This window comes from Tachypleus tridentatus, chromosome 2 (genome assembly GCF_004210375.1).
Source record: "Tachypleus tridentatus isolate NWPU-2018 chromosome 2, ASM421037v1, whole genome shotgun sequence".
NCBI lineage: Eukaryota > Metazoa > Arthropoda > Merostomata > Xiphosura > Limulidae > Tachypleus > Tachypleus tridentatus.
The window spans coordinates 1,744,701-1,767,298 of record NC_134826.1 but is presented as its reverse complement, the minus strand read 5'-3'; the positions used below and the strand labels follow the sequence as shown (position 1 = coordinate 1,767,298).

The 22,598-nt window shown below is 34.6% G+C and overlaps 1 long non-coding RNA gene across 2 annotated transcripts; it reads right to left on the bottom strand.

Moving 5' to 3' along the window:
• Nucleotides 1–18,518: 18,518 nt before the first annotated feature.
• LOC143237215 (uncharacterized) lies at nt 18,519–21,912 on the bottom strand. 2 transcript variants are annotated; one of them, XR_013019936.1, is made up of 3 exons: nt 21,705–21,906; nt 20,967–21,064; nt 18,519–20,558 (listed from the first exon to the last, which is right to left on the bottom strand). It is a non-coding gene; the product is annotated as an uncharacterized LOC143237215 (long non-coding RNA). The 2 variants fall into 2 exon arrangements; XR_013019935.1 differs by having other exon boundaries at nt 18,520–20,558; nt 21,786–21,912.
• Between the last annotated feature and the right edge of the window lie 686 nt (nt 21,913–22,598).

Here is a 22,598-nt window from a genome sequence, read left to right as displayed (position 1 = left end):
GTGGATATGGTAGTACTTTTGAATATCTTTGCATATGTTCACTAGTATAAATCCAACTTGTTACAATGCTCGAGCATATTAACTGGATATTACCCTGACACTTGGAAAAAAGCCATTATAACCACGATCCCAAAGAAACAAACCAACAGAACTAATCCAGATAATTTCCGTCCCATCAGTCTGTTAAGCTGCCTTGGCAAACTGATGGAGAGAGTTATCCAACCGTCTCTCCATTTTTGTGAATCAAATAACATCCTTCCAGAATCCCAAAATGCCTCCAGGAAAAACAGGCAAACAACAGATCACCTCACGCGACTAACCGAATCAATCTATAAAGCTTTCAACAACAACCAAGTAACCATTGGGGTATTCCTAGATGTCAAAAAAGCATTCGACAGCGTATGGCACAATGCCATCAAATACAAACTAAAACACCTGAAAATAAATCCCACTATAGTTAAATGGATTTCAAATTTCTTAACAGATAGAACAGCACAAGTAAAAGTCAATAAAACTATATCTAAATCATTTAATATAACCGCAGGAGTGCCCCAAGGATCAGTCCTCTCTCCACTTTTATATATTATTTTCGTCAGTGACATACCTTTCCCAAATCTAACATACACGCATAATTCACAATACGCAGACGATCGCTATCTGGAGCACCTCCAGAAACCCAGTGATGGCCATGTCTCGCGTACAAGAATCACTGAACAACGTCTCAACATGGAGTAACAAGTGGAGAGTAGTGTTAAATCCAACCAAAACACAAGCAATCACCTTCTACAGGAAATTAAAAAAACAAAGAAAAAATCTAGAAAAATAAAATTATCAAAACATCATATTCCTTGGCATCACTTTCGACGCAAAACTAACATGGAAAAAACATGTTAACAATACACACTCATCAATTAGAAGACGGATTTCACACCTAATGACTCTAACCAGTAGACAATCGAAATGTTCACCAAACACCATTATCCAAATATACAAGACTTACATCCGTCCACTAATAGAGTATGGATGTCAAGTAACATACAATATGTCAAACAACACACTCCAGAAAATCCAAGTTCAACAGAACAGAATACTAAGATCTGCATTCAGTCTACCGTCATTCACGCCAGTAAATTATATACATCAAATCAGTAACTTACCAACACTAAGAAATAGACTAACGGAAATATCACACAAATATTATCTAAAAGCAGAAAACAGTTTGTTTGTTTGTTTGGAAATTTCGCACAAAGCTACTCGAGGGCTATCTGTGCTAGCCGTCCCTAATTTAGCAGTGTAAGACTAGAGAGAAGGCAGCTAGTCATCACCACCCACCTACTCTTTTACCAACGAATAGTGGGATTGACCGTCACATTATACACCCCCACGGCTGGGAGGGCGAGCATGTTTAGCGCGACGCGGGCGCGAACCCGCGACCCTCAGATTACGAGTCGCACGCCTTACGCGCTAGGCCATGCCGGGCCAGCAGAAAATAGAAACAAACTAACGGCATCATTATACAAATTAACTAGTGCACCAACAAAATACATTTCACCTTACAACATATTTCAAGAATCACAAATTACACAACAAAGTATCTAAAGAACTAAACTCATGTTAACAATATATATTATCTTTTTCAGATATCGAGCACAGGACAGGCAAAACTTTCGGCGCCTGTCCTGTGAAAGTGGTTTTCTCAGGGGGCCCGTTTCCCCACAGCAAAACTTAGGCTTTGGATTTTTAGATCCCAGCACAGGCAACTTTATTGCCAGACCCTGAGTCGGGTCGTTTGAGTTCATGTTCATATTTACTTTGACTTCTGCCTTTCGGGACGGGACCTGGCCGTTCTCTCCGGTGCTGCCTTTGCCTCGGTCTAGGATAACATTAAGAATGACCTCCTTCACCCAAAAAAAGAGTCAAAAATTATTTACTAAATAAATAAATAAAACTAACCCTAATAACCTTTCACGAAAGGGGACGAAGAGGAACCACAACGTTCCTGAACACCCCAGTTGGAGAGAGAATTCTTACGATTTCTCTCTCTAAACTAAACCCTGTCACGTTAGTTTGGGTTTGCGTTTGCTCGAGCATAGCCATGTGGATAAGGCACTCGACTCATAATCCGAGGGTCGCGGGTTCAAATCCCCGTCACCTTTCAGCCGTTATAATGCGGCGGTCAATCCCATTATTCGCTGGTAAAGAATATCCCACGAGTTAACGGTAGGTGGTGATTACTATCTGTCTTCCGTCTAGTCTTACACTACTAAATTAGGGACAGACAGCCCTCGTGTAGCTTTACGCGAAATTCAAAATAAACAAACAAACTTGACACATGTTGTAGCGTTTTCAAGTAGTTACAGTAACAACTAGAAATCCTAAATTAGCCGAGAATTTAAGGGATGAAAGGTATCAAAAACTGTATCAATACAATTATGGACTTCTGTTAAGTATAACTTGGTCAAAATTACAAAACAATATCGCAAAAGTCTACTGGAATCTAGAGCAGTAGTACTTAGTATATTCGCAATGAAGTACTTGAAAAGTCGAGTGATAGTTTAGACTTCTTCAGAATGTGAAAATATCCTCTATTTTGTTTTCAACCCATCACGTACAGAATTTTATAAAATGCACTTTTAAATAAATGAATCGTTTTAATTGAAATTTGGTTACATTTTATCATGCTTAAAATGTTGACAACCACTGGCTGTAGATGTCCCTAAACCAATCGTGACGTGAGAATGTTATCAATTGTTCTAAATTTAGTTTGATTTGAATTTCGCGCAAAGCTACACGAGGGCTATCTGTGCTATCCGTGCCGAATTTAGCAGTGTAAGACTAGAGGGAAGGCAACAAGTCATCACCACCCACCGCCAACTTTTGGGCTACCCCTTTTTACTAACAAATAGTGGGATTGATCGTAACATTATAACGCCCCTATGGCTGAAAGGGTAAGCATGTTTGTGTGACGGGGATTTCAACCCGCTACCCTCAAATTACAAGTCGAGCTCCCCTAACCACCTGGCCATGCTGGGCCAGTTATTTATAAATGTTAAGCAAGTTAAGCTGAAAGTTAATATAAACTTACTTCGAAAAATGTTAGAATTTGTATTTTGATGAAATTAACTATCTATAAACCAATTTCTCGAGAACCTGGATATCATAAACTAATCACATACAATCAATTTAAAATTGTAAACACCAGATATTTGATTTCGGTGTGTCTCTGTACGAGGAATTTATCATTGTTATGGTGCTTCAAGGAAACGATTTTGTTTGTTTGTTTTGGAATTTCGCACAAAGCTACTCGAGGGCTATCTGTGCTAGCCGTCCCTATTTTAGCAGTGTAAGACTAGAGAGAAGGCAGCTAGTCATCACCACCCACCGCCAACTCTTGGGCTACTCTTTTACCAAAAGTGGTAATAGTGGGATTGACCGTCACATTATAACGCCCCCACGGCTGAGAGGGCGAACATGTTTGGCGCGACTCGGGCGCGAACCCGCCACCCTCAGATTACGAGTCGCCTTAACGCGCTAGGCCATGCCAGGCCACTCAAGGAAACGAAAGGTTTCCATGAACAATACATTATACTGACACCAGTCTTACAAAATGTTGAAGAAAACTCAAAAAAAAGAGAAAATAGTTTTTTAGTTGTCGATTCTTTAAATGTTATAATGATTGGAATCGATTCAATTTCGAAATTTCGAAAACCCACCTGTAGAGAAATATATATGCAAAAACGACGATGACGATGACCGAAGAAGGTCGAAACGTTGTTCGTTCTTCTACGTACAATATTTTCTCAACCCAAACGAGCCGTTTTTGCATATATAAACAGAGACACAGTTCTCCAATACACAAAATCTACACGGCTCCACACACACGATAACTATTCAAATTTGCGATACTACAGACAGGTGTTCGATTCCCTCGCACCCAGATATGACTTTGCTCTACCAAAACACACACACAAATGTAAAGGTATATAAAATTAACATTTTAAAATATTCTTTAGGTTCCTAGACATCTTCAGTGAATGTTTTAACGTAATAAAACAATATACAACACTGAATTAAGATGACTAACGTTTCTGTGTCTACACTTAATAAAAAAACTATACAACACTGAATTAAGATGACTAACGTTTCTGCGTCTACACTTAATATAAAAACACTATACAACACTGAATTAAGATGACTAACGTTTCTGTGTCTGCACTTAATATAAAAAACAATATACAACACTGAATTAAGATGACTAACGTTTCTGTGTCTGCACTTAATATAAAAAACAATATACAACACTGAATTAAGATGACTAACGTTTCTGAGTCTACACTTAATATAAAAAACAATATACAACACTGAATTAAGATGACTAACGTTTCTGTGTTTACACTTAATTTCTACAAGAGCTTAGAAATATTTTAAAAATATGATACTTAACGGATTCTCTTTTTTTTATCATTAGAGTAAATTTTTTTACATTACAATAATTTAAAATAATAATTGTTTCATACCAGTAATTTTATATCTGTTAAAGATTTGTTAGATAGATGGTTTTGTTTTTTGTACACTAACAAGTTCAGCACAGTTTAATGTTTTGTTTGGTAGATCTAAGAAGGTGTTGTATCAATAAATCTGACATACTTACAGGCATTTTGGGAAGCAGTTTGTTTATATTTAGGTGCGTATCATATGTATACATTTGTCAGAATGATATTGCCCCTGACCTTTGAATCTTCTCCCATATGACTTTGGAACTGATAGTAAATGATATGCTGGTTGTGAACTTAATCCAAGATTCCTTCTGGTTTGACGTCTTACCCACTTAGCATGTGCACAGGCCTGCTGGAAAGCGATGCGGTTCGACGATGTGAGATATCTACAGAAAGTATCTCAGATCCGATTTTGAGCTTTCTGTGCTATGTGGTAGCAGGATTCCACCACGGATGAGGATATCGTGGTGGATGTGTCAAGGTTTTAGGAATTCATTGAGCATTTGCCTGTATAATACAGTCAGTTACTGTTGCTACACAGTTGCCTATTGATGGCTTACAGATGATGACAGGATCAAGTTCTGTGAGAGCAGTGAAAGAGGACCAGTTTGTGTAATCCAGCTTTCACAGTGGCATGTGGGTCGGGTGGCATCGATCACAGCCAGTTTCTCTCAAAATTATAGGAAAATGGTCACTGCTTCAGGGTTATTGTCAACCATCCATGTAAAATGGGAGAATATTAATGGGGAGCAAATTGAGAGATCAATAGCAATAAATGACTGACTAGGTACATGGAAATAAGTATATGAACCAGTGTTGAAAAGAGAAGGTTGTGATCAGAGAGCGTACACTCTACAGAGCAACCCCTCCTATCAATATCAGCACTTCCCCAGAAGGGATGATGTCCATTAAAGTTCCCCAGGATTACAAAGGGAGACAGCAACTGTTCAATGAGGAGCATCAAGGTCTGATTGATCATATGTCTCTCCTGGTGACAAGTAGAGAAAACAAACAGTGATGGTATGACCCAAGGAAACATGGATGGCAAAGACAGGGTGGGCACATGCTGATCACCCCTCCATGCTCTCATCCATCACACAGCCTGTCATTTCTGTACAAAGAAAATTGCCAAAAGATGACTGTATCAGCAGGTTTCAGAAATGTTTTCTGTAAAGAAAGACATACAGGATGATAGGAAGCAATCAGTGTTTTGATGTCATCGAAATTAGAACGTAAACCTCAACAGTTCTATGATATCAAGGTGGCCATTTTTATTTACTCATAGATGAATTGGGTGGAGAACCCTTCTGTTTACGACCATGTCTTTTTTCTTTACTGTCTTTATTCAAGGGAGATCTATTGACCTCCATGTATTCTGCCCTGGGTCGAATGGGCAGGTCTTTGCTGTTGAAAGAGGATTCCAGTGACTGAGGACGTGAACAAATGATCGTTTTGCATCTTGGGGGTGGAGAAGATGTATCCCAGGAAATGCCTGTACCTGGAACCAAAGTCAGTGGACCAATTTATGGCCGTACCCTGCAATTAAGATAACCTGCCTTGTTGGTGGCAGGTGGACGTGGTGATGTAAATGTCAGAATGAGGATATTGGTCAGCATTGTAATTCAATCTTTGTGAGTGGAGATTCACCTCACTGCAGTAGCTCCTTGATTGGAGAAACCAGCGAGAATCTTTGACTGCGAGATGTTATTCAAATCCCTCTCAACAATAACTCCTTGTTATAAATTCAAAGTATATATAACATGTAACCTAAATAGGTATATCCCTAATCACCAGAGGAGTTCATTGTGTTGATGATGAGATGTGCATGTTTCCATCAATATGTTACCAGATTGATGCTTCTTTACTGACTTTGAAGAGACAGCAAGTCTCGCTAGTCTCTTCTGAATGAAAAAGGGAGATATCTCCCTAAAGGTTTGTTTGAAAAGAATGTAGTATAAGAAAATGGGATACAATAGGTGTAACAGATGTTGAAGATTGCTGCTCAGAATCTTCAAGACGTGGCCATTTACCTATGGAATGTTTTTTTACTATTTTATTTATGTTTTTATTTGGAGGATCCATAATAAAAAATGGAATATTTCGGTGCCCACTGACCTCATCCACCATGGAGCCCTACAAACAAAGACACTGCAGCAATGCCAGGGTTTCATGAGCACTATTATATCCAAACACCAGGATCAAACACATTGTCTACAACACTTGTTGAGACATCCAACACTGGAACTTGGTTGACCCAAACCCAAGGGGGCCACCCCAAGACTGCCTGTCTACAGGAATTCAAGGCCAGAGGGGTGTGTGTTAGGGTTGGACCCCTCAACCACCAGGATCCTCTCCTCCCCTTCACATGTCGCCAAGCACAGCAAACACGTGGATGAATGTTTAGATCTCAGAGGAGGTAAACTGAAAGAACAGAACCTTCCCTGGGAGGTCCACCCACCACATACAGGAATCAACCTCGATTGGTTTTAAGTTGAAATTCACCAATAGCTTAACTGTCAAAAGATATTCATAAAATTAAAAATTCAACATGGTATGCAGAATTTTCTACCATTCTCTTATCCTAATTATAATTCAAAGCAAAGATAAGTTAAATAAATGAAACAAGTTTGGACAAGCATAAGATGATTTAACTTTTTTCCAATATTCAGAAATGGCTTTTTTTTCTAATTTATTCATTTCAAACTTTACTTACTTTGTATTTATTACATTTGTTGGTTTTTTTATTAAACTTCAGGTGAAATATGTTGCCATTCTGTGTCCAAATGAAATTTGAGATATTAAAGTTATGAAGAATTAATCTCTTGATACTTAATAAAAAAAATAATTGTTATACTTACAAATACAATGATAAAATGTAACAACTTAATATTAAACTTAATCCAGAAAAATGTCTCTTTCTCTTTTATTTATCATCTATTTAATTTGTGTTAATACCTTTGTTTAACCATCTGAATTATTCTAGACTTTACTGTCATGTGTCCCAAAGTAAAACTAAGAAAAAAACACAGAATATCAAAATAAAATGTAAAAGAAGATATTCCTTAATGTTAAAAAGTAATAAACTGATAAAATTATCATAAAGAAGTAACCCCTTATTATTTAAATAAAAAATACAGTGACAAGATTACCATAAATTTATCTCTAACATTATTTTCAGTTTAGAAACACTGCTTTATCTCTTATTCATTTCAAACTTCATTTGTTTTGCATTTTATTTAGATGTTGTTACCAGTATGTAAATAAAAAACGTAGAAGAAAAAAGAAAGGATGAAACTGTTAATATTTAAAATAAAGATATATACGAATATTATATGGTAGCAAATTCTATACTGTATACAGTGATGTGAATCAACCAATAAAATATCCATTTTGTGGAACAAGCAAAACTGCTTTATCATAGTAGAGATTATGGCCAATTAAAGAATGCATTAGGCCTGTATGTCACAACTGTTTCTTTCAATTTCACTTCTGGTGAAAAGAAGGAATGTTTAACACATATATACAAATAAAATATCTATCACTACAATTTAAGTCAAATAATAAAGAAATTTATAGCAAAAAACAATCACTGCATTGTCCTAACCCTTTAGAAAGCTATAATTTATTTAAACATAAATATGTATTTTAACTTTGTTCGTAAGTCTCCGTTCATAAGCTCAGTTTGATTCTAAATGAAATCAGCTATAACAATATGAAGAAATGATATAACAAATTAGTGTTAAAAATGAAAATATGTTTCATGTAAAAAATGTACAGTGTCCAGATATAGCTCTGAAAAAAATGTATACAAAATTGTTGTATTTATTTATATTTTTTGCCTAAAACGTTTTCTGCTAAATGATTTAACACAGAGATAAATTCCACCATACCAAATGTGAAGAAAATGAATAACATGTTTTCTATGTTCACTGGAAAAATATTTTTGAATAATTTCAAAAAACTAAAAATTATTTTAATCAAGAAAGGTTGAATGTTATTATAATTATAGTAATTATTGATTAATATTGGCATTATTTGGAAGTTATATTCTGTGGATTATTTTTATTATAGAAAACTAGTAATGAAACTGGAACATCTATTATGAAATCGTTATCTACGATTTAAGAGTTGTTTATCATAATTTTTACTTTTGACAAGAGATGGAAATTCTATGTTCTTCTTATTACTTATGGTGAAAATGTGAAAAAACTGTGTTTCAAGGATATTTATTAATTACAACTATAGTGCCATTAAAAACTAGTTTACTTTACCTTTACAGATTTCGTTGAAGAAAGATGATTTTCAAACCTCGCCAATTAAATGAATGTGTTTTGTTAACCTTCTTCATCCTTATTATTGAAAAATTGTATTTCTTTTTATACGTTTTTTAAGTATGATATTCTTTATGTAAATTAATTCTTAGATGAAATTTATACTTGTTGTATGCAATACTCGTTGTGTTAAACTTAAGAATGTTAAATTTGTTGTCTGAAATGTTTCTGAGAAGGAAAAATACATTTTTTTTTGTAATTACCTACCATCCAGTGACTGTAATAGTGTTTTGCAATTGATAATATGGTACAGAGTGATGATTGGTAATTTTCACTGTGAATATCTGTTATGTTAAATTAAGTTCGTTAAATTTGGAAACCTGTAGCATGTAAATACGTGTAGTTGGAAGAAGATAATAAGTCTACTAGCAGATTTAGAGAGCCAGAAATATGGATAGCTAAGATTGCAATGTGGTGATCTTGAGCTCAAAAAAAGAAGATCCAGGATATGAAAGCACAGAGATATAGAATCAGTACCACTGGCTCTGTGATATAAAATGACCAATTTGAAGATATTATAATGTACCAGACCACCACCAATCCAACAAAGGTAAAGGGAAGTGGGACAGAGCCTAACAACCTGCCAAAGGGGCTCAGTAAAGGTGCTGTGTAGTGAACACTTCTTGATCAACCATAAATCAGAAGCCCACATTCACAAAATAATTGAATAACTTCAGCTGTAAGAAAAGGTGAGGGATATGTGAATTCTTCAATCCAAACACAAATATCAAGGAGGAAACTAAGCTTTACTGAGGTTGAAAAAAAGAACTGTCTTCATTGAATGAGGTATTAAGAATGGAAAGAACAGACTTCTCACCGTCATCAGGAACCATATGCAAGGTGCATCCTCTTAGAGCAGAGTAGTGTGGTCTCTGTACTTCAAATAGATGGAAGCAAGCATGAGCCAGTAATCCACAGAAGGAAGTGTGTAAAGAGTCATAGAGTCAGACAAAAGTTTGTACATCCAGGCAACTTTAAGAGCCAAGGTTAGTCTGAAAGGTAGGGTCTTCAATTTGAAAACTCGACTTAAAGTTACAGATAGGTATCAGTAAAGTGGGCACTGTGGGAACAATGAAGTGCAGATTACTAGGATTAAATTAGGTTCATAGTATTACAAACATAGAAGTAGCTGAAGTCAAGTTTAGCCATACAAATAAGAAACAAATGAATACATAAGTCAAAATATTTTAAATCTCACTGATGAAAATTAGGATGATAAGGTATATAGTTAACAATGATGAAAAACAATTAGACAGAAAAAAATGAGTGAAATATTACCAGAAGTGTGTAATTTATAAATGGTTGAAGCATACCCAATAAACAAAATGCTGATAAATAACTCATGGACAAACCATTTAAAATTTTAAATGTATGCAGTCCACAAAGTATGGAATAATAAAGAATGTGCAAACTGACCAGAATAACCTAGAAAACACACTAATAATCCAAATCTAACTTACCAGACATCTAAATTAACCAAGACAACAAAGGACACATAATTAAGTACTACACTTACAAAAATTACGATCATAAGCCACATAGTTAAAGGTGGCAAAACAAATTACTCTAAACAATGAATTGTATATTACTAGTAGTAATGGTATGTAAAGTACACACCATCTGAAGTTGCCAAGTTAAAATACTTATTAATAACAAACCTGCAAAACTTGCCAAGTCTTCAAAGTACATAATATTAATGAACATACAACACAATTACATTCAGCCAGAAAAAAACAAGGTAATAATCAATAACTAACTTACAATTCATCTGTAGTAACTCAGAAGGGAAAGGACACATAAATATTAAACTTACCAAAATCTGAGCACTGATGACCAGAAATATGTAGATCTCTCATGTTTCAATAAAGACAAAGCCAGGGCATCTGAACTGGGCCTATTATGGGTATATCAACTTAGCGTGTAAGTTGAAAACTTACTGCAGATCCTCTGGGAAAACTGGTAGCAACAGGAAGAAAAGAGGGAAAGAGCAATTCTACACAAAATGAATCCCCTCAGTGTGGATTCCTGTACGTGGTGAGGGGACCTCCCAGGGAAAGTTCTGTTCTTTCAGTTTACTTCCTTTTGGATCTAAACATCCACCCATGTATTTGCTGTGCGTGGCAACCCATGAAGGGGAGGAGAGGATCCTGGTGGATAAAGACTCCAACACTAACACACCACTTTGGCCTTGAATTCCTGTAGACGGGCAGCCTTGGGGTGGTCCCCCCCTTGGGTCATTTGGCTGGTCCACTCAGGCTAGGGCCAGCCAAGTTCCAGTGTTGGATGTTATCAATAAGTGTTGTGGACATTATATCTGAAGCTGATGTTTGGGTATGGTGCTCACGAAACACTGGCATTGCTGCAATGTCCTTGTTTGACATTGTAGTGCATCCCTTCGTAGGGCTCCATGGTGGATGAGGTCAGTGGGCACCGAAATATTCCATTTTTTATTATGGATCCTCCAAATAAAAACATAAATAAAATAGTGAAAAAACATTCCATAGGTAAATGGCCATGCCTTGAAGATTCTGAGCAGCAATCCTCACCATCTGTACTGCCTATTGTATCCCATTTTCTTATGGGGCAAATGTCTCCCTTTTTCATTCAGAAGGGACTTGCTGGCTCTCCAAAGTCAGTAAAAAAGTTTCGATCTGGTGACATATTGGTGGAAACATCCACATCTTGATACAGTGAACTTCTCTTGCATTCAAAGACAATTGGGAATATACCTATTTAGGTTATACCTCATGCTACTTTGAATTCATCATAAGGAGTTATTGTTGTTGGGAGGAATTTGAAGATTATTCCCGAGTTGGAAATTCTTGCTAGTTTCTCTACTCAAGGAGTTTCTGCAGTGAGGCATATATCCACTCCGAAAGATGGAATTATGGTACTGACCAATGTCCTCACTCACGTCAAGGCAGGTTATCTTAATTGCAGAATACAGCCATACATTCCAAACCCTCTCAAATATTTCCAGTGTCAATGGTTTGGTCACTTGAAGATGTCATGTCATGGTCCTTGCCACTGCAATGAGCACACATCAATGAGTGTGAATTGGACCCTCATTGCATCAATTGCAATGACTCTCACCCATCCTACTTTCGTTCTTGTCCTAACTGGTTGGAAGAAAAAGAGGTGCAGTGTTTAAAAACGATTCGTAACCACACCTATCTTGAGACTCGAAAATTGCTGTCCATCACCTCATCTCGGACATATGCTGTTGCACTTCATTTCACAACTACAGTGGGAGTGCCAACAGATCTCTGTGTCTCCTAAAGAATCGTTCTCCAAACAAATGAAAAGTCTTTTGACCTCTACGGTTAAAAAAGTTGATAAATCAACTATAACACTTATCTCTGTCCCTCACATACATTTCACAAACCCCAAGATCCACATCCTTTGGTTCCTAGTACAGGCATTTCTTTGGATCCATCTTTTTCTCCCAACCCAAATTGCAAAACAATCATTCGTTCACGTCCTCAGTCTCTGGAATCCCCTTCCAACAGCAAAGACCTACTCAATCAAATAAAGACAGGAAAAAAGACATAGTCGTAAAGTAAACAGAAGGGTTCTCCACCCAATTCACCTAAACGTAAATAATAATGGCCACCCTGATACAATGGAACTGTCTAATTTTACATTCTGATCTGTATGACATCAAAACACTGATTGTTTCCTACCATCCTTACGAGAACCATTTCTGAAACCTGCTGATAGTCACCTTTTGGCAGTTTTCTTTATACAGAAATGACAGGGTATGTGATGGATAAGTGCATGGAGGGGTGGCACTTTTGGGTGATCAGCATGTGTCCACTCTGTCTTTACCACTCGACACACCCTTGAAGCCCGTAGCCATCCGTGTTTCCTTGGGTCATACCATCACTGTTTGTTCTCTCCGTCTGACACCTGGAGAGACATATGATCAGTCAGACCTTAATGCTATCATTGAACAGTTGCTGTCTCCCTTTTTAATCCTGGGGGGCTTTAATGGACATCATCATCCCTCTGGGGTAGTGCTGATATTGATAGTAGGGGTTGCTCTGTAGAGTGTGTGCTCTCTGATCACAACCTTTCTCTTTTCAAAACTGGTTCTTGTACTTATTTCAATGCACCTAGTCAGTTGATCTCTCAATTTGCTCCCCTTCACTATTTTCCCATTTTACATGGAAGGTTGACAATAATCCATGAGGTAGTGATCATTTTCCTACAATCTTGAAAGAGACTGGCCGTAGTCGATGCCACCCAGCACGCGTGCTTCGGAGGGAACTGGATCAGACAAACTGACCCTCATTCAGTGATCTTGCAGAACTTGATCCTGCCATCGTCTCTAAGCCATCAATAGATGACTGTGCGAGAAGAGTAACTGACTGTATTATACAAGCAGCTGCTCAAGGTATTCCTTAAACCTCGATATGTTTTGCACCATATCCTCCTCCATGGTGGAACCTTACCTGCTACATGGCAATGGTAGGCTCAACAACGAGACTGGAATACTTTCCGTAGATATCCCACACTCTGGAACCGCATCGCTTTCCAGTGGGCCCGTGCACATGCTTGTTCAGTAAGATGTCAAAGCCAGAAGGAATCTTGGATTAAGTTCACAACCAGCATTTCTTCTACCTCCAGTTCCAAAGTCAAATGGGACGAGATTCGAAAGGTCAATGGGGAACCTAACCTAACTCAACCCAATCCAACCTACACTAAACCTAACCTAACAAAACCTAAACCTAACCTTATCTAATCTAACCTCACCTCACCAAACCTACTCTAACTTAAACCCAAACTAACTCTAACTCTAATCTCACCTGACCAAACCTAAACCTTAAACCTAACCTAACCTACCCTGCCCTTAACCTAACTCTCACCTAAACGCTAGCCTAACCTTATCCTAACCTAACTTTACTACCTCACTTAACCCGACCTGATCTAACCTAAACCTAATATAACCCAACATTTTTATACCTAACCTAACCCTAATCGTTTTTATAACTCACCTAACCCAACCTAAACATAACCTCACCTGACCTAACCTACACCTTAACCCAAACCAAACCTACCCTAACCCAACCTAATCTTGACTTGACTTAAATCAATATGACTCAACCCAATCAGCTCTAACCTAAACTAACCAAGGCCTCACCTGACCTAACCTATACCTAATCTAAACCTGATCCTAAGCCTAATCTAATCTAACGTAAACCTAACCTAACCTACTCAAACCCCAACCTAGTCTCATCTAACCTAACCTAAACTAATCTATCCTAATCCAACCCACCCTTCCCGACCTAACTAATCTTACTTAATTTAACCTAACCTAACTTTAACCTTTACCTAACCTAACCTAATATAACGTAAACCTAACCTATCCCTAACCCCAACCTAATCTATCCTAACCTAAACCTAACTCTAACTTAACCTAACCAAAACCAACCCAACCTAATATAACGTTAACCTTAATCAAACTGAACCTAAACTTAATCTAAGTATATCTAACCTTAACCTCACCCAACATTTACCTAATAAAATCTGACCTAACCTAACTACACTTGTATAATTGATGCAGAAAAAGCTGACAGTAAATCTGGTAGCTACACTTATATGATTATGCAGTAAAATCTGATTGTGAAACTGGTTGCTACACTTATATTATTGATGCAGTGAAATCTCACAGTCAAACTGGTAACTACACTTATATAATTGATGCAGTAAAATCTGACAGTCAAACTGGTAACTACACATAACATGCAGTCAAATCTGAAAGTGGGTGATGCACTTCTTATATCACTGATAATAATTTTACAGCAAATATTTGTTCATTAGTTAAGCTGAATTTTTGTTTATGAAAAGAAGGAAAAGACTAGCCTTGTACAAAGACCATCACCAAAAGGGATAGGAGAACACTTCCATCCTGCATGAAACAATTCCAGAACATTGATAAAGATGTTGGAGAAAGCCTGCTGTCACCAGGCTAGACTGCCCAAACATTGTTAGAACACAGGAAGAAACAATTAAAGACAACAGTTCAATAGGTTTTGTTTGTTTAAAATTAAGTACAAAGCTATACAAGTTGCTGTCTTTGTTCTGCCCACTCACCACAGGTATTGAAATCCAGTTTATAGCAATGCGTGTCTGCAGACTTACCATTGGGTGGCTTCAATAGGGAGATTATGATCCATACTCACAGGAAGACACACAGATAAACTAGATTTAATATATTTGTGCAACATTTTCAGTCACAAAGTAAGACTGAAGAGGAAGTACGAATCCATCAAAACTAGTTTCTCAAATATCAGACGTCTGACAGTTTGTTCTGTTTATTGTGGTGTTTTCACTACCTGATGTATAAAATATTGTGGTCTTTTATTACTGATACTGGAGGATATTTTGGAGAACAAGAGTAAGAAACAAATATTTTTATTAGTAAGGACAGGAGAAACAGAATTCATAGATGTGATGATATCACAGAGAAGCAAGTGGATAGGAAGACAAGAATAGCAGTAGTCAGCAATGTTCAGAAATAGAGGTAGAAACACCAGTGGCACATGTAGGATGTACAGAAGTAGTAAGAGAAACATCCCCCAACAAAGCAGCATGATGAAAACTCACTAAAACAACAAACAAGGTGAAGAACTCAATAACAGATAAAGAGATTTAAGTTGGACTATATCAGAGCAAAGAGTATCAAACATATTGGTGTTAACATTCTTTATAATCACTATAATAGAAACTTATACCCTAGAGCTTGACATTTTTCAGTGATTTTTTCCAATGCCCCCTTAAAACTTTTAAATTAACACATTATTTCTTCTAATCCTTTCTGACTTGAGGGCATTTTGAATTCGAATTTAAAAAATATGTAAACCTAAATAAGGTGATTGTTAAGTAAATAATTTAGTATTAGCATTTTTTTCTCAAGGCATATTTATTTAAAAACCTGTAAGCAGTAAGATACTGACAATATTTAAGGAAAATGTAAAAGTTCTTGAAATTTTTTGTGATATATAATTGTTTTTGTTGTTTCTTATACATCTTGACAAAGTTCATCTTCCTTGTGATTATAATATTTATCCAAAAATCCTTTGGCATTCTTTGTAAAACTATTAATTTGCAATATCCATAAGTCAAAGTGACCAGAGGAAAGCTTACAAATTGTTGTTCTTTTAAAAACACCATAGTGTATAAAAAAGCAGACCATAATTAATACCAAACTAAACATTTTCTTAAAAAAGAAACCCTTCAATACCCAAGAAATAAACACAGCTTTAGCCATATTGATTTGTTAAGAGTTCAAACTTTATTAAACATAAAACAATTACAACAGGTCACAACATACAGAGGTTGGAAACATTTACATGATATGAAAAAATGTCTTCAAAACATCTGCACACCCATGGAAAAAGTACTGTTGAAAATCTATCAGAAGTTATATTATTATTTAATGTTAAACATGTTAAATAGAAATTAGATAACTTTCACAGCCCAGAAGAAGGCAAGATGAAAATTTCTTCCATAATTAATGAGGGCAGATTTCAATATTACATTCCTCATAAGAAAAAAAAAAGTAAAACATGAATATACTACACAAAAAGGATAAACATGCTAAACCACTTACAATAAAATAAATGCACATCTATAATATATGAATAGAGGTGTGAATAATTTACATACATATATATATGTAAATATACATGATTCATGTTTGGTATTTAAAAAAAAGGCAAAAAGACATGGCACACACAAGTTTAGTTTTTATATACACATATGTATTTATAATTTGAAAAGCTTCAGCACAGAAGAAAAGTTGAAATATTATAAACTGCTACTGGAAGCATAGTTTCAATTACGTTAGTTTCTCTACTGAGAAGACTGGAAGTCTCACCATACCTCTAGGCTACAAATTTCTATCAACACACTAAAATAAATGTTTTAGCTTTTTTTGTTCTAAAGAATGCTGCTACAGTGGACAAGTTGTACACCATCACTAGGCCCATTTACAACATTACATCAATATAACAGTTATATATAAAGCATAAACCAAGAGTCCCTCAAAGGAGGTGAACTGGAACAAGTTTTATAATACTGTAAGTATGGAAAAGCTTGGAAATAAGTATATATAGATACTTACAAAGACAAGAAAAACTTGCATGCAGTTGAGTTTTAACTATACAAACTGGACAATTTTGTCTCAAATCAACACATGAAGAACTTTATTATCATACCAAAAAAAAAAGATTATCCTCATAACTGGGTTTATTGTCCATTTTTGATGGTCAATTAATTCTCTTCAATGTACACCTAAACAAGGTATTGTAAATATTAAACATGTACATTACCTAGTAAAACATTACAGACTTTCTAGGATGCTCAATACATATATACAAATATTTTATCTAGAATTAAATTCAGTCACTTTCTCGAAAACTGTTTCTATTATACAAATACTTTTTTGTTTTTTATACCAAACATACAGTTCAAGATTTAATTAAGATGTTTAGTTCCATAATTATGTACACATAAATGCTTATTTATATAACGTTCAAACTTTCCATTATAATTCCAATTCAAAATAGAACATTTTTTAATGACAACACCTCATTTCTATAAAGCCAATTTTTCAAATACAGAACTTGTGCTCATTAGATAATGCCACAAAACCTTACAAGGCTAGCATAGTTAACTATAATTGCTTTATCATTAACAGCCAGTAAACTTCTTGAAGAGACATCTTATCATAAGTCTTTCTACATTTCTTCATAGTGCCATATTAGCTCTTTTAACTGTCAGTGTTTTACCAGAATTTTAAAGTATGCTATAAAAGTATTACCCAACTTGAAGACAAGTCATTAGTTTTCTAGATTCTGGCTATTTTCCAGGTTTTACAATTATCACTGTAAAATTAGAAAACAACCCACATACTACAACTTTATACACTGATTATATATATAGAACCTTTCATAATGTTATAATTTATAACATCAGTTTACATTGCACTATTTATTTTATGACTATTGTCAAATTCTGAACATTAAAAGTTACAGTTTAAAACTAGAGTAGCTGATACACTTTGGTATAATTAATTTTTCATTTTGTTTCATAACTCTTATTGTACATGTATTGATACAGCTCAAGCTTGAATAAAAGTAATCTGGGATACGTAAAATGCACTTACAATTTTGTTGAAACTGTTACCTGAACTCATAATTATTAACTGAATACTAAAATTATATAATTTCTTTATAAAAATAAAAAATACAATTTTACTTTTAGATTTGTTAGGCAGATTGTTATGTAGGATTAACCTTTGTAATTATATGTTGAAATGAAAAATTCTTTTACAATAATCAAATCCACAAATATAGAAAGCAACAGTCTTACTTCCCCAAGGAGATAAAGAATTTCACTGCAAAAAACTTAAAAGATAACCTGTAAAAAAAAAACCTTGGAAGAAATCAACTGTACTCTTTCAGCTGTATTTAATATTGCTAGAAAACACAAAATTAAATCTCAAAACAGAAGAGACTGTTCAAACCAGAGTGTACTTAAAGTTATGACATGCATTAAGTCCTTGTGTTTCATATCATTCCAGACAAACTGTCAAAGTCTTCCCACAGAGAAACTGTCAAAGCTCATTGAAATTCTTTTGAAAAGCTTACAAAATTTTACTTTAAAATATTTTGAAGAACTAATATACATTTATCACATAACAATAATTGCTTATTAACTACTATTGAAGTTAAAATCTTGTTGATAAATATCAATAAAAAAGATTTTCATTAAATTATGTAAATTTTCTACACAAGCAGTAATTACATAAAAGTTGGATTTGTTTCTCAGAAATCCCAGACCATTAAAACTGTTTCTGAACACCAATTTTGTAGCAATGTTTTATACAGGATCCCCAGTTTCACAAAGGAATAACAAAATGTAAATAGCTTTGGCAATTCTTGAGAAAACAATAATTGTCCAAGATCATGTCCCAGCTTCAAATTAAGGCAATTAACCAATGCTATGGTTCCAGAAAACTTAGAAACATGCAATTTTTCTGCACATCAAACACCATTAAAGAATCTTGCAACAATTAATATTTCAATAAATCTGTGGTCAGTCCAAGCTTAAATGAACTTAAATCCATTTTAAAAATTAAACTTATGGACTATTATCATCCATTTAATAGGTACATTCATATAAAAACAATGATCTCTATTGTAACAATTATTAATTAGAAAAGAACAAAATACACACATATCTATACACACACACAAAAAAAATTGTAGTCATTGAAATCTATTAAACTCAACAAATAATGTACAAAACACTAGTATTAGAAATCCAAAGAACTTAATCACATATTTAGAAAACAAAATATATATGTCTAATCAAATTATATATCCATTTGATATTTAAACCAAAGCATTTGTACTGTTTCCAAAAGCTAACACTTCTTAGTAAAATATTTTTAATAATTTATTTCTCTAAACTTATAATTTATGTTTCCTTCACAGTCTTCATTTGACTGTTGTTAGTTTTATATTGGCAATTACTACAGTCTCAAGAAAACTAATGTCCTCATCATTAAGTTCTAACTAATACTGTGTAATTAAAGTAAAAAATACAATGATTTTTTAATTAAAAGTGTCAGAAACTACTACTACATGTTATCAATAATATCTTAATGTTTCTTAGTTAGTACAAAACTACAACTCAAACAACACATATACTAAAACTTCTTAGTCTTTACAAGGAATAAGTTTCAACCATTAATATAAAACACAAGTACATTAACTTGGAATTAATAATTATGGTTTTGATAGTTAATCATAAAAATTTACAAATAATAACCACCAAATGATCTCTTATCTTAAAATGTCACATGTATAGAATATTTCTTCATAGTAATAAGTACACCTTTTTTATGGCATAAACTGAAAAAAAAAATTCAGGTTTCATGATTCAAAACTTTTCAAACAATTCCCCACTTTCCTATGACTACCATAAATCTTGGAGTTTAGTTATAGCAAAAACATGAAAAACAGTAGTTAACATCAATTCACTGTATTACTGTGAAACTGTCATACCACTGAAGGAACACAAACAATTCTCAATACATGATACAACATTTAATAACATTAATGGGAAAATCACAGCAAGAATAAATGTTAGTATACAGAGTTAACACACAATGACAGGTCCTTCATTTTTCAATACAATGATTGTCTTAAATGCTTGAAACCCAGATATTGATGGGTACCTGAAGCTCCCATACCTTAACTCTCATATTTTAGCAGTCTCAGTAACCATAACCTTAAAAATTATAAGAATAACAAATTATATGTAAATATAAGAAAAGCAGTAGCAGACACACAGTGCCTGCTTTACATATAGATTCAACAGAACGCAAACTGAAACCCATCCTTCTATGGCTGGAATATAGGGTGTGCTGCACAGCTGACAGAGAGAAGAACTTATCTACTCTCTGTCAGCTTTCCTAGATCTGGATATTTTGTATCAGATCCTGCATTTCTTTCACAATCTCAAGAATTATTGGGAATTGCATTATCATGAGGGCGATTCATCTCTTCAACTGACCCTGACGTTCCTTGTTCTGGTGGTGACATCAGTGAAGGGGCATCCTTCCTTGGTGGCATCCTTTCATTTATCTTATCTAAGCCTTTAGCTTCCTCAAAAGAAGAAATTTCATGTTGTGGTGAGATCCTTCCTGAAGCAAGGACTGAAGAAAATCATTAAGTTAGATATCTACCTCTAATTTTATAAAACTCTTTACTAAATTAACCAATTATGATTTCTATTAAACCATGCCTTCTTTGTGATAAAAACTACACACCTGCAGTGACTCGCACACAAATACTAAAACAGTATTTGTTACACAATCTCATGTCACAACCTTACCATTAAGTAAACATATGGAAAGACAAACACCATGGTTTATAATGTACATAAATTTAGAGTAAATTGTTTCCCTATCATAATGCAATGTTTTAAGCACCCATACATCAATAGAAATTGCTTGTTGAACAATTACAACATAATGTATACCTTCATGTTGTGAGACAGTTTTATGTATCTTCTTATTATTTGACTTATTGCATTAAGGAAAAATAAACATGTATTTTCTTACCATTCCTTACACCTGTTTTTCCAGCAGAAAGGACGCCCAGCGGTAGATTTCCACTAGGTGTTAAGCCCTTTAGCTGGAGAACACTTTCATTCTCTTCTCTGCAAAATTTAACAAACAATTAATCTAAAGCAGTGTTTCACAACCTTTTTTCTAAGCATACCTAAAACAAGCAATGAGCACTCATCTTCCCTTTTCATAAATGTTTATACAAGTACTAAAAGTGGCACCAAAAGATATACTTAAAGAATGGATTAGAAGTGTGGCTGTGATCATTGCTTGCCACTAACATCCACATATGATGATTACTGATGAAACAACAACACTATTTCTTATGATTTAATTTTAACCACCATACACCCCAAAACTTACCTGTTTTCTCAAAGTTTACTGCCACTAGAGGATAGTGTCAGCAAGGTTATAGAACACTAGTCTAAAGTGAAATGTATACACTGAAGAGTTTAATATATATTTACCTTTATGACAAATACCTTCAAAAGTATGTATTTTCAAGAGTTTCAAGGAAAAATAATTCACTTTCTGAGCTTACACTAGTTCATCAAAACTGTTGTAATGGCTTGTTTCAGTCAGATTTACCCAACAAATTTAACTGTTACATCAAAAAAACACAAAAAGTCAAGAAAATATTGATAACACATTAGTTACAATTATTTTACTGAATAAACTTCTATAAATTCTAATTCCACAAGTTACCTCAATACAGTATATTCCACAAGTTACCTCAATAGAGTATATTCCACAAGTTACCTCAATAGAGTATATTCCACAAGTTACATCAATACAGTATATTCCACAAGTTACCTCAATAGAGTATATTCCACAAGTTACCCCAATAGAGTATATTCCACAAGTTACATCAATACAGAAAACACACAAGCCATTTTTCCGATTGCTCTGATTTTATTACGAATGACTTCTTTTCTTGCCCTGCTGCGCCACCTACATAAAATTGAAAATATTTTAAAATAGTTCAACATAAGCTATAGTTTTCCTGCATACTAACAGCACAAAGCAATTATTAAACCTTCATATGAATCAAAATAAGTTTGTCATTCAGCTAGATTGTTAGAAGAAAATGAGCAACTGCTTCCATAAAGTATTTTGTAATCCGACCAAAGGGATCAAGATCTAAAAAAGTTTCATCTCCAAAATACACAAACACTATAAATAAATTAAGATTTCTCTACTATTCAAAATGATCATAATGCCAAAGAAACTTGCTTTCCAATATATTTGTGTTAAGCAACATGAAGTTTACATAAATTTAAAATGTCATACTTTAGTACTAAGCCAAAAAGTAGTTGAATACTAAAAACAGTAACTTTAATTCATATAATGAATAAATGAAAGTGAAGTTTCTTAACAAACATTTTTGTAGGTAAAAAAGTCGAGAAGTGAAAAGAAATCCCAGGATCTGCAACCGGCAGAGCCAATGCTCTAAAATAGCTTTCCAACAATACAAACCATTCCTGCTTTGTTTAACCATTAAGGCTTTTTAAGCATGAGTATGAACCTCATACGTACTATATTCTGTTGTTGTTGCTAGACAATTAAAGGGTCGAGTGCATTAGACCTGTTAGCCAAAGGTTCTGGGTTCCTGGCTGAGTCCCAGAG